The sequence below is a fragment of the Lissotriton helveticus genome, chromosome 1_1 (assembly GCF_964261635.1).
Source record: "Lissotriton helveticus chromosome 1_1, aLisHel1.1, whole genome shotgun sequence".
NCBI classification, from domain to species: domain Eukaryota; kingdom Metazoa; phylum Chordata; class Amphibia; order Caudata; family Salamandridae; genus Lissotriton; species Lissotriton helveticus.
Genome location: NC_136057.1, coordinates 321,641,854 through 321,655,030, shown reverse-complemented (window position 1 = coordinate 321,655,030; position 13,177 = coordinate 321,641,854). Strand labels below are relative to the sequence as shown.

The 13,177-nt window shown below is 45.0% G+C and overlaps 1 protein-coding gene across 1 annotated transcript in view; it reads right to left on the bottom strand.

Moving 5' to 3' along the window:
- Window positions 1–13,177, bottom strand: part of CHRM2 (cholinergic receptor muscarinic 2) — a 645,462-nt gene that overhangs the window by 96,842 nt on the left and 535,443 nt on the right. Inside the window, exon 4 of the mRNA XM_078671791.1 lies at window positions 11,151–11,273. The gene's annotated coding sequence lies outside the window, so the exon portion shown is untranslated. The remainder of the gene's footprint in view (window positions 1–11,150; window positions 11,274–13,177) is intronic.

Below are 13,177 nucleotides of genomic sequence, written 5' to 3'. Positions count from 1 at the left end.
TCGCATCACCAAAACATTGGTCTCAGCTGACCCCCCCTCCTTTGTTGCTTCCCCGAATATGTACTTTGTTTGTGGCACCAAAGCTTACACTTGGCACCCAAAAGGCTGGAGGGGTACGTGCTACATCGCCTTCATTCTTCCTCCCACGTACGTGGCCCCAGCCTACCATCACCGGCAAAAGCGCGCCGGAGACATTGGACAAGCCGACTCCACCGGAGCACAGTTCCTGGATGCGGCAAAGGGACTTGTTCCTCTGTGGGGCCCAATGGCAAATAGCCGCGCTATCCGACACCTGACACAGGCAGTAGAAACAACCATTAACATCACCGCTGGCATCCTTGCTAACAACACGGCTGAGCTTCAGGCAGTCCGCCTGGTGGCCCTTCAAAATCGCCTTGTTCTAGATGTGGTTCTGGCCGACCGTGGAGGTGCATGCCGCATCATTGGCTCCAGCTGTTGCACCTACGTGCCAGATAACTCGCCTTCAGTCTACAAGGCAATCGAACACCTTCACAGACTGTCCTCAGAGGTTCACCAGGAGCAGGAAGGATGGTCACTTGGAGGCTGGTTCTGGGACACTTTGAAGGACTGGGGGTGGAGATTGTTCACGTTTATGTTGATACCAATCATGATACTGTGTGGGTGTTGCTTAGGTATTCAATGTTTACCATCTTTGTGTGCACTCATTTCCAACTGTATGTGCCCTAAGACTTTGGACTTTAAAACTGAGCACATGAGTCCCCTATACGAGATAGAGGTACGGGGTCTCATGGGGATTGATCCAAACTGACAAGCTGGCGAGACATGTTAAAAGGGAGGACTGTGGAATTTTAGTTCGTGTACTGAACATCATCTACGCCATCTTGCAGACTCACGTATGAACATACACGACAGCCATTTTAGGTATCATGGTCTCCTTGTTCACGATCGATCGTCGGCACACTTCCCTGACCCTGCAAGCTTCCCCCATGCACCCTGACCGCCCCCGCTCTCACATGCACAAGTCATGAGCCCTCCCCTCCCGCATGACTCTGTCTCTAGGAATCACACCCCGTGCCTGACCAACACCTTCTTTCCGTCCATGAATACCCCTCCTTTGATGACCCCTTCCTCTGAGCCCGATTGCCTGTATGAACCACTGGTCATCCCTTAGCCTGAGGATACAGTTTATTGCCCACTACTGTATGCACTCGCCTCTCTTGAAAGGAGCCACTATTGATCATGACCTCCCCACCCCCTGAGATTCGATCAGGCGCACACATTCCAAAGGAATCGGCAGAACACTCAGCTACGTGATAGCCCCCTCCCATTGTATGAGGGGTAAGGGCCTCTACTGTTGTCATGTGTTGGAATGGGCCGGAACTGGGGGGGGTGCCGGGGATGTCATCCTCATACTTCACAATGTCTTTGTTGTAATAAAGAACGTTCACATGTCTTAAACCAGTGTATTAAAGACCAGGCCCCAGAGAGGCTGGAGGAGCACCTCGAGACGATACCTTGTTGTCCGATCTGACGTGTTCTGATCCGTCGGAATAAAACTTGTTTCCTGTCTTCCTGTCTCCAGCGCCTGCCTCTTTATTGGATAACTTCGTATGGTATTAGAGGCGTTTAACGCCGGGCAAATTTAACTTAGGAAACACCAACTAAATCGCCTGACCATTTTGAATTGATCTTTATCACATCTCCAGCCACCTGAGGAACCTGCACTGGCTCCCCGTCGACAAGAGGATCACGTTCCGGCTCCTCACCCACGCACATAAGTCTCTCCACGACCTGGGCCCCAAGTACCTCAACGACTGCCAGACCTTGTACACGCCCACCCGCCAGCTATGGTCCACCAGCCTCGCCCTCGCAGCCGTACCACGCATCCGAAGAGCCACCGCCGGAGGAAGATCCTTCTCTTACCTGGCTGCCAAGACATGGAACTCCCTCCCCATCCACCTTCGGCTGACCCAGGACCATCTCGCCTTCAGGAAACAACTCAAGACCTGGCTGTTCGAGCAGTAGCTTACCCCTTCCCCAAGCGCCTTGAGACCCTCCCGGGTGAGTAGTGCGCTATACAAATGGTTTGATTGATTGATTGATTGATTATGGAGACGTGAGAGGCACTGTTAAAGAGTGCTAATGTGGGAATCCGTGGCAGAGGTGGTCAATGGGGGGCGCCAAGAGACATTGTCACACAGGGCGCCACCAGCGCTAAAGCCAGCTCTGATATGTGCAATGGAAATGACACATAGATACATAAAGACAAACGTCAGTCTAGGGAGTACATTTTCAATACTCTTCCCTCGGGGATGAGTGGCTGTATGCCATGCTGTTTTGCCCGTAAATTATACGTGATGTGGTATCTACTTATTTTCAAAGGTACGCAGACGAATAGCTTGCACAGTAAGAAGCCAGCAAAGGTTTCTTTTAAAAAAGAGGGAGATTTATGTATTTATTTCATTTTATTTATTTATTTATGCAGATTTATATAGCACAAATTCTAGCACAAAGGAGGCACAACACTTTACAAGGGCTGAATAACAGTTGAAGGGGCCATGTGCAACAGTGGGAATTGTGTTCACTCACAGCCATTTGCAGGAGACTTACACAGCTTCGCAGCTGTGCACTAGAGCATTGGGACTCACAAACATTTCCCTAGGGGTCACAAAGTACTGTCTTGGCATGCCCGAGGGCCGCACCAATGCCAGCAGTGCTAAGGTCAAGGTGATGAAAGGTGGGCGTAGGAGGATGCAAAGAAGATCCATGGTGTGGACAACACACCAAGCCTTCACTTGGCTTCTGTCTGTCACTGACGCTCAATTCTCATGCCCCAAGAATTAAAGACAAAGCATTAACTTCAAAGTCAAACCATTATCTTCTAATGTGAAACATGAGAGGGAAAGAGATAACTCATCTGGTGACAGAATTGCAAAATGTGAAACCAGACAGCCTGGGATAAGTCCTGGCTTCCCACTTGACCAACTTGTGTGATCCTAGGCAATTGTTTAATTTCACTTTGCCTCCTTTTTTTCTTCCCTGTGGCACCGCGGCCAGGGCGACTGACGCTGGAATCTGGGGATCACGGTTCGATCCCCGGCTCCGGCGGCAGATTAGCCCAGCACCATGTGACTCTGGGCAATAGCTCGCTTAATCTTCCCGACGGCCCCCAGCGCCTAGAGACCCTTACGGGTGATTGTGCGCTTTACAAATGTGGACTTTACTTTACTTTATATATGAGAGCACATTGAAATACACAAATTTAGGATATGCGCTGTACAAAACCTTCTCTGGTGTTTTATTTAATAAATTAAATTGTCGTTTCAATGATATAGCAACTAAGACTACACACATGAATGTTTCCAAGTTCATTTTTGAAAACTATCATTGCTAATAAATGCCTCTCAATGTAGTGATACAATCTAACCTACTAAGGTAAAAAGGTCCTGCATGCTAAAAAAAATAAACTAACTTTTTTGTAGTTTGCACAAAGTTTATCATGTTTTAACATATTTAGTGCAAGATATCTTGAAAACGAAAAGTGCTCTTAAAGATAAGTTGCTGAGGACACCTTCTTTGCTTCCTTACCATTACCTTAGCTAACATGTACATATAGCATACCCATTTCACGTCTTTCTGAATTGGTCCTGCTCTACCAAGTGAACAGCAGCACAGAGATGCTGTTCAGCAGGGGGCCTCAATTAGGAGGGCCGCATGTGGCACCTGGGCCGTACTTTGAGTATCACTGCACTAACGTAACTCAACTTAAGTCTGGAATAAGCACAATAGTCATCTGCTTACGAAGCATAACTGTACACACGGACACAACTTATGTGTCGCAACAAGGCTTAAGATTTTACCCGGGGTGCACTGGGGTAGGCAGCCTGGTGGGATGCTTCGGCGACCCAGCAGAGTGACTAGAGAGGAGGGATCTTCTTTTCGCAGATGCTTCAACAAGTCTTGTGGGATGCCAGTCATGCCGATGATTTGAGCAGCCCGCTATGATGCTTCCAATGACCTGGCAGGATGCCTCAAACAGCAGGATGTCCCCCTTGCAGATGCATTTACAATCCTTGTGGGGTTAATCCTCATGTAGAAGGTTTGTTCAGTCCGATGGGATTTCCCACGTACAGATTGGTTGAAAACCCCTGTGGGATGCTCAGCTTGCATACGGATCAACACGCCTGGTGGCATGGGCTGCACATAAGTGGTTGGAGCAGTCCAGTTTGATGTCCGTTTTGTAGATGCATCGACATGCATGTACAGTAGTGCCTGTGAGGGATCTGCATCTATTTACAAGTTTAACAGCCTGGTGGGATGTCCCTGTTGCAGATGCATCATCACACGCGGGGTGTCCCTCTCAGACATGCATCAATAAGCCTGGTAGGATGTCCCTCTCACAGATGCATCAATATGCCTGGAGGGGTGTCCCTCTCAAACATGCATCAATATGCCTGGTGGGATGTCCCTCTCACAGATGTAACGTGAGGCCTCAAGAGATGTCCCTCACGTAAGTTGTATGAGAAACTTGGTGAGATGTCTCTCTCACAGATGCCTCAACAAGCCTCAAGAGATGTCCCTCACATAAGTGGTTTGAGCAACTAGGCGAAGTTTCTCTCTCACAGATGCATCAACAAGCCTTGTGGGATGTCCCTTTCACATGTTTGAGCATCTAGGCACGATGTCCCTCTCACAGATGCATCAACAAGCCTTGTGGGATGTCCCTTTCACAGGTTTGAGCATCTAGGCACGATGTCCCTCGCACAGATGCATCAATATACCTGGTGGGATGTCCCTTTCACAGGTTTGAGTATCTAGGCAAGATGTCCCTCTCAGACATGCATCAATAAGCCTGGTAGGATGTCCCTCTCACAGATGCATCAATATGCCTGGCGGGGAGTCCCTCTCAGAGGTTTGAGCAGCTAGGCGAGATGTCCCTCTACCCACGGTGCATCAAAAAGTCTGGTGGGATGTCCCTCTGATAAATGCATCAACGATCCTGGTGGGATGTCCCTCTCACAAATACATCAACAAACCTACTCAAATGTTCCACACATATATGGTTTGAGCCGCTTGGTGAGATGTCCCTCTCACAGATGCACCAACAAGCCTGGTGGGATGTCCCTCTCACAGATGCACCAATATGCCTGGCGGGGTGACCCTCTCAGAGATGCATCAATAGGCGTGGTGGGATGTCCCTCTCACAAATACATCAACAAACCTACTGAAATGTTTCTCACGTAGGTGGTTTGAGCATCTAGGTGAAATGTCCCTCTCACAGATGCATCAACAAGCCCAGTGGGATATCCCTCTCACAGATGCATCAGCTAGCCTGGTGGGATGTCCCTCTCATAAATACATCAACATACCTACTGAAATGTTCCACACATATGTGGTTTGAGCAGCTAGGTGAGATGTCCCTCTCACAGATGCACCAATATGCCTGGCGGGGTGTCCCTCTCAGAGATGCATCAATAGGCGTGGTGGGATGTCCCTCTCACAAATACATCAACAAACCTACTGAAATGTTCCTCACGTAGGTGTTTTGAGCATCTAGGTGAAATGTCCCTCTCACAGATGCATCAAAAAGCCTGGTGGGATGTCCCTCTCTCAGATGCACCAACAAGCCCAGCGGGATGTCCCGCTCACAAATACATGAACAAGATTGGTGGGATGTCCCTCTCGCAGCTCTACTCACTGTGAACCTGAGCTCCACAGTACTGCCTGTGAGGGATGAGCGTCTGTGTTCTAGGTGATTGTGGCTGTGGGTGGGGGTGCAAGAGCATAGAAATAGCTTCAAAGCAGATGTTTTTACCTTTAGAGATGCCATTAGGAGTATTATGAACACCTGCAGTAGAGCCGGCATGAACCTGCAATGGATCTTGCCGAATACCAGCAGGGGGCCGAGATTCCACTAAACGGCCCTCCCTCCACCCCCAGCATCCACTTAGCCTCGCCCATGTTCTTCTCAGAACTGTAAAACTCGTGTCACTTTAACAGCTTTTGAACACTTCCTACAGCTCGCCCTGTCGAAGCGAGCCCCATGCTCTATAAATACCCCAAACAAATGGAAATAATAAGGCATTGTGAGTGACAGGGGGGCCTCACGTGTTGAAGGATGTCCCGCTGGAAGGCCCCGCGGGCGCGGGTCCCTGCAGGAAACGCGTGCGCGCGCCAAGTTGTTATTTATATGATAAACCGAACGCAAACGGAGAGACGTGTCCTCGCCTCCAATGTCTTTTAGCGGCTTCTCGTAGACTCGCCCCGGGGAGCTGTTATCCTGCGCGGTTAATGTACTGGAGTCAAACCCAGCCAGTGTGTGAGCTCGCCTCCTCGCTGGCTCGGGCGGCGCCTCCAGGAGCATGATCTAATGTACATTTTCTCAACGACTTCTGCGAAGGATGGGTGATAACGTCCCCGTCTCTCCTAAAAGGCGCAGGGGGGAAATATATCCAATTAATTGACATTCACTCAAGTAACTTGCCCTCTGCTCCGACTGTTGAAATCAGACATCGTTTCTTCACCTTTCCTTAATGGCGTCGCAGTCAGAAAAGTGCGCCGTTCAGACGGTGGCCGTCCTGCCATGAATCCTTTCCCATAAACCCCTTTTGGAGAGGGCACGCTTGTCTCTCCAGTTATGTGGTGTCTCGGGAGTCCCATCAAACTACCTCTATAAACATTATCTGCATCTTCTTGGGCTGCAGTAGGCTTCAGACACCTGCAGAGGGCTCCACCTTCTTCTACCTCAGTTCCTGTGAGAGTCTGGTGAGGGAAATACAGGGCCAGGGGCCACATGTACGACCATTTTTAGCGGTCGCAAACGGCCAATCGGGGCTAAATAGGTCTGTGGAATGTACAAACCTCTTTCCGCCTTGCAAAATAGGGTTTGCGACTTGCTATTAGGAAGGGGTGTCAAGGGTGTCCCTTCCTAATAGCGATTCGCAGTGCCATGTACAAATGTCTTGCAACCGAAATGCGCTCATAAAACATTCACATTTTAATACCGATGGAAAGTTGGTAGTAGGCCAATTGCAAATGGGAAGGGAGCCCTTCCCCTTTGCGAATGTGAGTGCAAATATTTTTTAGGAACAGGCAGTGGTCTCACGGACCATTGCCTGCTCTTAAAAAATCTAACTGAAACGTTTCACTTTTTCTTTTTTAACCACATCCTGTGTTCCTTTAAGGAAGATGGGCTGCCTTTATTAAAACAAACCTGCTTTATTAAAAAAGCAGTCACAGATATGGTGGTCTGCTGACCCCAGCCGGCCACCATCCCTGTGAGTGCCGACCATACCCAAAGGGTTGCAAAATGCGACCTGCCTCATAAATATTCATAAAGCAGGTCCCTTGCAACCTATCTGGGAATTGCAAACAGTGTGTCAGACACTGTTGTACACTCCATGGAATAGCGACTTGCAAAATGGAATGGTCATACATCTGACCCCAGATGTTCTAAGGGCGTGTCGGAAACCATTGGACTCTAGCACATCTACTGGTTTGAGAACTGCCCTTCACTTTGAAATGCGTTTAATCAGTCGCATCACAAAATGCATATTTGCAGGAGATTCAAATAACCCCTGCATTCTAATCTCTGGAACGTCCCTTAATTGTGACAAAAATGCACCACTAACATGCTCTCTCCAAGATGCATTGTAAAAAAGTGACATCCAGAGTAAATTACATAATGCTGAAGAAGCTATCTAGGTGAATTTTGTGGAGTCAATAATTCAAACCTAAAGATAGCTACTACTGAGAGGGGTTACCATAAAACAGTTAGCAGGTTTGGCATTATGAGGTGTTCCTGAAAAACGTCTATAAAAAGGAGAATAGTATGACTGCTGGAAGTGAATCATGTTCCAGTATCATCAGGGGCAGTAAGATCCAAATATAGTGTCATGGTTAGGGATGGATGGGACTCATTTATTTTCACTCTGGGTAATTCCGCGGAGTTACAAAAAAGCCCAGCGTGATTCCGCAGAGTTCTGTGAGCAGGCGGAATCGGCACGTTGCACTGATTTTTAGCACCAGGAGCTTGCTCCATGTAGCTAAACCAGCACGAAGGGCATGCGCAGCGCGCCAGAGGAGCTGTTTCTTTGCTGCCACTCTAGTAGTTTTTCTACTTCTGGAGCAGTTTTCTCACCGCGAACTGTCGCGACTGCCCGCATTGAGAAAATCTTGAAGTGGTGCCGTCGTACTACCCAAAAATCACGCAAGGGAACACCAATTCTCACTCGCCAATGAGCCATGCATGAGAATAAACTCCGACACCTGACGGTTGGTCGAGGTTTGCCGGAACTCTGCATTACAAGCGTAACATGGCGAGGGCAAAACTCTGCGAATTCCGCCGGCAGAGCGGAATTTATCAACCACCACTAGTCAATGTATTTAAGGGTACCATCACAAAGGGTTTGAGGACCAAATGTTTCACATTTTCTCTGGATCTCACAAATGTTTGCAACACAGATATGTGCATGAGTAGAAGTTGATTTTTACTGTCGTATGGGGGCCATTGTCTTTGCTTGCTTTAAAGGCCTCTGCTCTCTTACAGGACAAATGCACACAACAGTAGTAGGCTGAGGTCCTACCTCAGCCAAAATCAATCACTGTCCTTCCTGAAGAGGAGGGTTTCTGTAGTGCATATAAAGAACTGATGTGCACACTTACTGGCCCAAGGGGTATCCCAGCCTGTAGAAACCACAGACTCTTATAGAGTCTGAAGATAGATTGACCCTTTTACTTCCTGTACCTACTCCCATGCTTTGCAACAAGTGGTCTGGGAAAAGAAAGGTGACGTAGTTGTAAGGCTGCCATGTGGAGAAAACAACAAGGGGTGTGTTGGAAAGGAACAAAGAAATGTGGTCTTTATGAGTGGTGATTAGTGAGGGTGGGATAGCAGACATTTGAGGTAGGCAAATTTAGAGTGTCGCTGGTGTCGAGGGTGCTCTATACAGGAGCTGCTTTCCACCTAAACTTGAGAACTACCCAGAGATCTCTGCTTCTTGAATCAATATATATAACTAAAGTTATATGAAACAATTCCATTTCCTCCCTTCTTCGAATTATGATGTTTTTTTTTTAGTAATCAGATTTTAACTATGACTTTTTTTATAGCATTTGCATAAATGTTCTTAAATGATAAAAATTATTTGTATATCTTTTATGGTCTTTCATGACCGAAATAAAGATTATTTGAATTGAATTGAATTATATATATATATATATATATATATATATATATATATATATATATATATATATATATATATATATATATATATATATATATATATATATATATATATATATATATATATAAATACATATATATGTATATATATATCTATATATCTATATCTATATCTATATCTATATATATATATATATATATAGAGAGAGAGAGATAGATAGATAGATAGATAGATAGATAGATAGATAGATAGATAGATAGATAGATAGATAGATAGATAGATAGATAGATAGATAGATAGATAGATAGATAGATAGATAGATAGATAGATTCATTTTGTGGGTTTATTTATGATCTCAATGAGTCTCGTTTTTGAAGATCGGCTCCCAAGTTCCAGTTAATAATTATATCCTTTGCCAATTTAAACTGGAAATGTCTTTGTCGTGTTCGGAAACATATATCATCGATACAAAGGCGCTAATCCCCATAATGGATTGCACTGCTGAAGGAGGATCCATTAGCATGGCATTGAAGTTGTCAATGATGTGCGAAACGATTGCCCTTAGAAGTTCACATTTTGCAGACACTTATTGGAAAGGTTTATAATTAAATCTTAGAAACTCAATGTTAACCTTATTACCATCCAGAGTGAATAGATCAATTTAATTCCCTTTCTCACAGTAAAGTCATTTTGGGTAATATTGAAGGGGTGAGGTATTAATTAGTCGCGATTCCAAGCAAAGCATATCAGTAGAAGTTGTGGCAGCAAATAGACAGGCCTAACACAGACAATCACGAAAAACAGAGACTATGGTAGAACCGTATCTGCATTCAACATCCGTGAGAAGCTTTTAATTAGTATTGAAGAGAGACAACAATTCATTCTCTAGTCCCTAACATTATCCACAACATTCAAGTCATGCAGCCAGTTAGGCAGGAGGTATAATACTAAAGTCTTACAGCAAACCATTGGTCAAGAAAACCAAAAACACTCTTAGCAACATCCTCCTTTATGACAGTAGAAGATAATTTCACTTTCTTCTCTTTAATCCATGAAAATGTGTAGAAGATTGAATTTAAAAAGTGATAGGTGCTTTATACATTTTCAAAAGATTAATGAAAGAGAGCACTGCTCACAATAATGATGGTAGCATGTTGTAGCAAAAGCAGCATACTATTGCTCAAAAGTGTTTAGTGAGTCATTAGTTAGCATCCAGCTGTGAATACATGGCGCACTGAATGCATAACTAGAGATACGATGTTCAGATGAAAACATAGTACTGGAAGAGACTATTGATTGCAAAAATGTCTAATGACGTCTAAAGGTGAGCATAAATTGCAGTGGCGTAGAGTGCAGTGGCATAGTGTGCAGTGGCATAGAGTGATGTTTGGAATGTACATAACAGTAAATCCACCTATGAAGACGAATGCCTTCAAACATTTTAAATGGACAACAACATAAGACTGAATCTCATGGGCAGGGAAAGGGTGCAATAATAGTTTCTTGTCTGCTGAGGAGGACTAAAAAGTAGTTTAAAATGGTCTTTACTCAGAAAATAATGGCATCATTTATTTCAATGACATTCATAAAACAAGGCACACCTCCTACCTTCTCTCTCTCAGGTGGAGTTATAGGAATTGGAAGAGACTTCTGCAACCCCTGACAGTAGGGCAAGTGGTGGAATAGAATAATGTTTCCTAACCATAGAGACATTTTCAAGTCTCCAGGTTTAGTCAAAGCCAGGAGTACCTTTGTGACTGCTCCAGTGATGTCTAATGGAATGGCACAAATTGCAGAGTAAAATCGCTGTTGTTTAAATGTCTCACTACCACTCCACCAGCCTTACACATGTCTTGAATATACCCATGATTTGTAACTATCTTGTTCAGAATTTGACTCCATGGTTGGATGAACTGAGTTTTTTTTTACATTTGAATATTCTTGAAACTCATGCCACAAAAATATTTATTCCGGACTCACCTATAACACATCCAGAAACTGCCGAGCCACCACTCATCCAGCAGAAGGAGGACTGGAAGCCGGTCTCAGCATTGACCACTTCTTAATTCTGATGAAGACCGAAACCAAACTCATCTGCTAGACCTGGAAAAAACAGCAAAGACCTTCTCAGATATTTCCATCAACACAAATTGGCATTTGGTTATTTCACATTGGAGGTGAGCAGGAATGATAGGGAGCAGTAACTAATCGTTCTTAACAACAACCAGGGGTGGCTCCTTCACTAGGGTGGAGGAGCACCGCCCCACTGCTTTTGTAGCAGTGTGAGAAGCAGAAACATAAAATGGTAATAACTACCATTTTATGTTTCTGCTTCTCGCACAGCAAGAAAGCAGAAGGGTTTGGTTGCAGGTGGGTGGGGGAGGCTGGTCTGCGATGAGCAGGGCTGGGCAGGGGAGGAGTGGTGTGCCCACTCCTGAGTGCATATGACTGGTTTGGTCGGCCCTCTGGGGCCGACCAAACCAGTCATGTGCCCTCTGCCTTTTCTCCATGCAGGCTGCAATGCAGCCTACATGGAGAAAATGGCCTCCCTGTAACCCGTGGCTAGGCAGTGTCCTCACCAATCACAATGCTGCCATTGAAATGTTATGATTGGCTTAGGTGAGGTGAGGGAGGCCGCCTGCTTTCTGTTCCTGCAAGAGGCAGGAGAGTAAAAGCAGGAGCCAAGACTACGCTTTTAAAAAATAATTTATCGATTAAGTTAAAACTCCCCCCTCCCCACACGACCCCTCTCCCCGTGTGACCCCCTTCCCCTCGCAACCCCCCGCCCCCACCCACCCGGGAGCCATGCTGGCCACGGCTGACATCAACATGGCATGGATCACTGTAAACACTTCCTTATCCTCACCAGGCAAACTTCTATTACCTTGGCAATTTGGGGGCAATGGGATGATGTTATTATAAATGAACAGGAATTACCTTCACATATAATATGCCACAGATATATGCCATTATCCTGAGCATGGTCTTATCAGTTATTTTTAAGAAACATAAATGCAATGTCTGTCAAAAATGTCCTCAGGAAGGGTCGTTCCAACACAAACAATTACTTTTATAGTAAGAAACATATTAGAGAAAAATATTCTTTTTAGGCTGGAGGTCTTTTACCTGGAATTACTTCTATAGAAAAAACCTTGGCTCAGTCTCCAGAAAGACTAGTGCTACATCTGGCCACAGTTCCTAAAACAGAACATTCCTCTAAAGTAAATCACATCTATCTACTGTCCTAGCCTACCCCTCCTTCTGGAAGAATGTTCTTCTCCAAGGACACAACTCCACAGTGAAGAGTGCCTGCAAGACCTTGTGGAAGAGCAAGACACACATTGTGACAATGGAAATATGTAGGTAAAAGAAATGAGATACGAGGAGATGATATATCCAAGGAAATCGGTATTATGCTTTACTGTTATTCCACAACTCTGTGGAAAACATTGGCAATAAAGAGACTTGACAAGCTTAGAATACAACATTTTTAGCGGTGTGTAAATATACAGAAATTCTTTTTAGTAAACGATGAGAAAACCCACAAATTAAAATACATTTTCAAAGTTTTATTTTAACAATTTTGAAACAGGTAATCTTCAGAAGTTTTCCACATTTTTTTCAAAGGAATAAAAGTTAAACTCTTCAAGGAGACATTTCCTACAAGTGCACTAGAAATTTGTCAGAGGCAAAACGGAAAATATCTGAGTGGATTGTAGTAGTATGTTTATAGGGAAACTATGTTTTTCTTATGTAGTTCCACAGGCATGCGAGGATTCAATCAAAATCTCAAGGCCCTGGCAGACATTTTGAAAACACACCAGTAACATCAACAACCAATTCACTATTAAATTGAGAGGGAGAAGCAAGTAGTCAAATACTGGAGGGTTGGCAAAAGAATGGGGTATATGGATATGTTTTAGAAACATTTAAAAATGGTTCACCTCCCACCTCCTTAAGGCAGTACCTCAGTAGGTTTGAAGCCTTTAATGGTACCACAACCACTC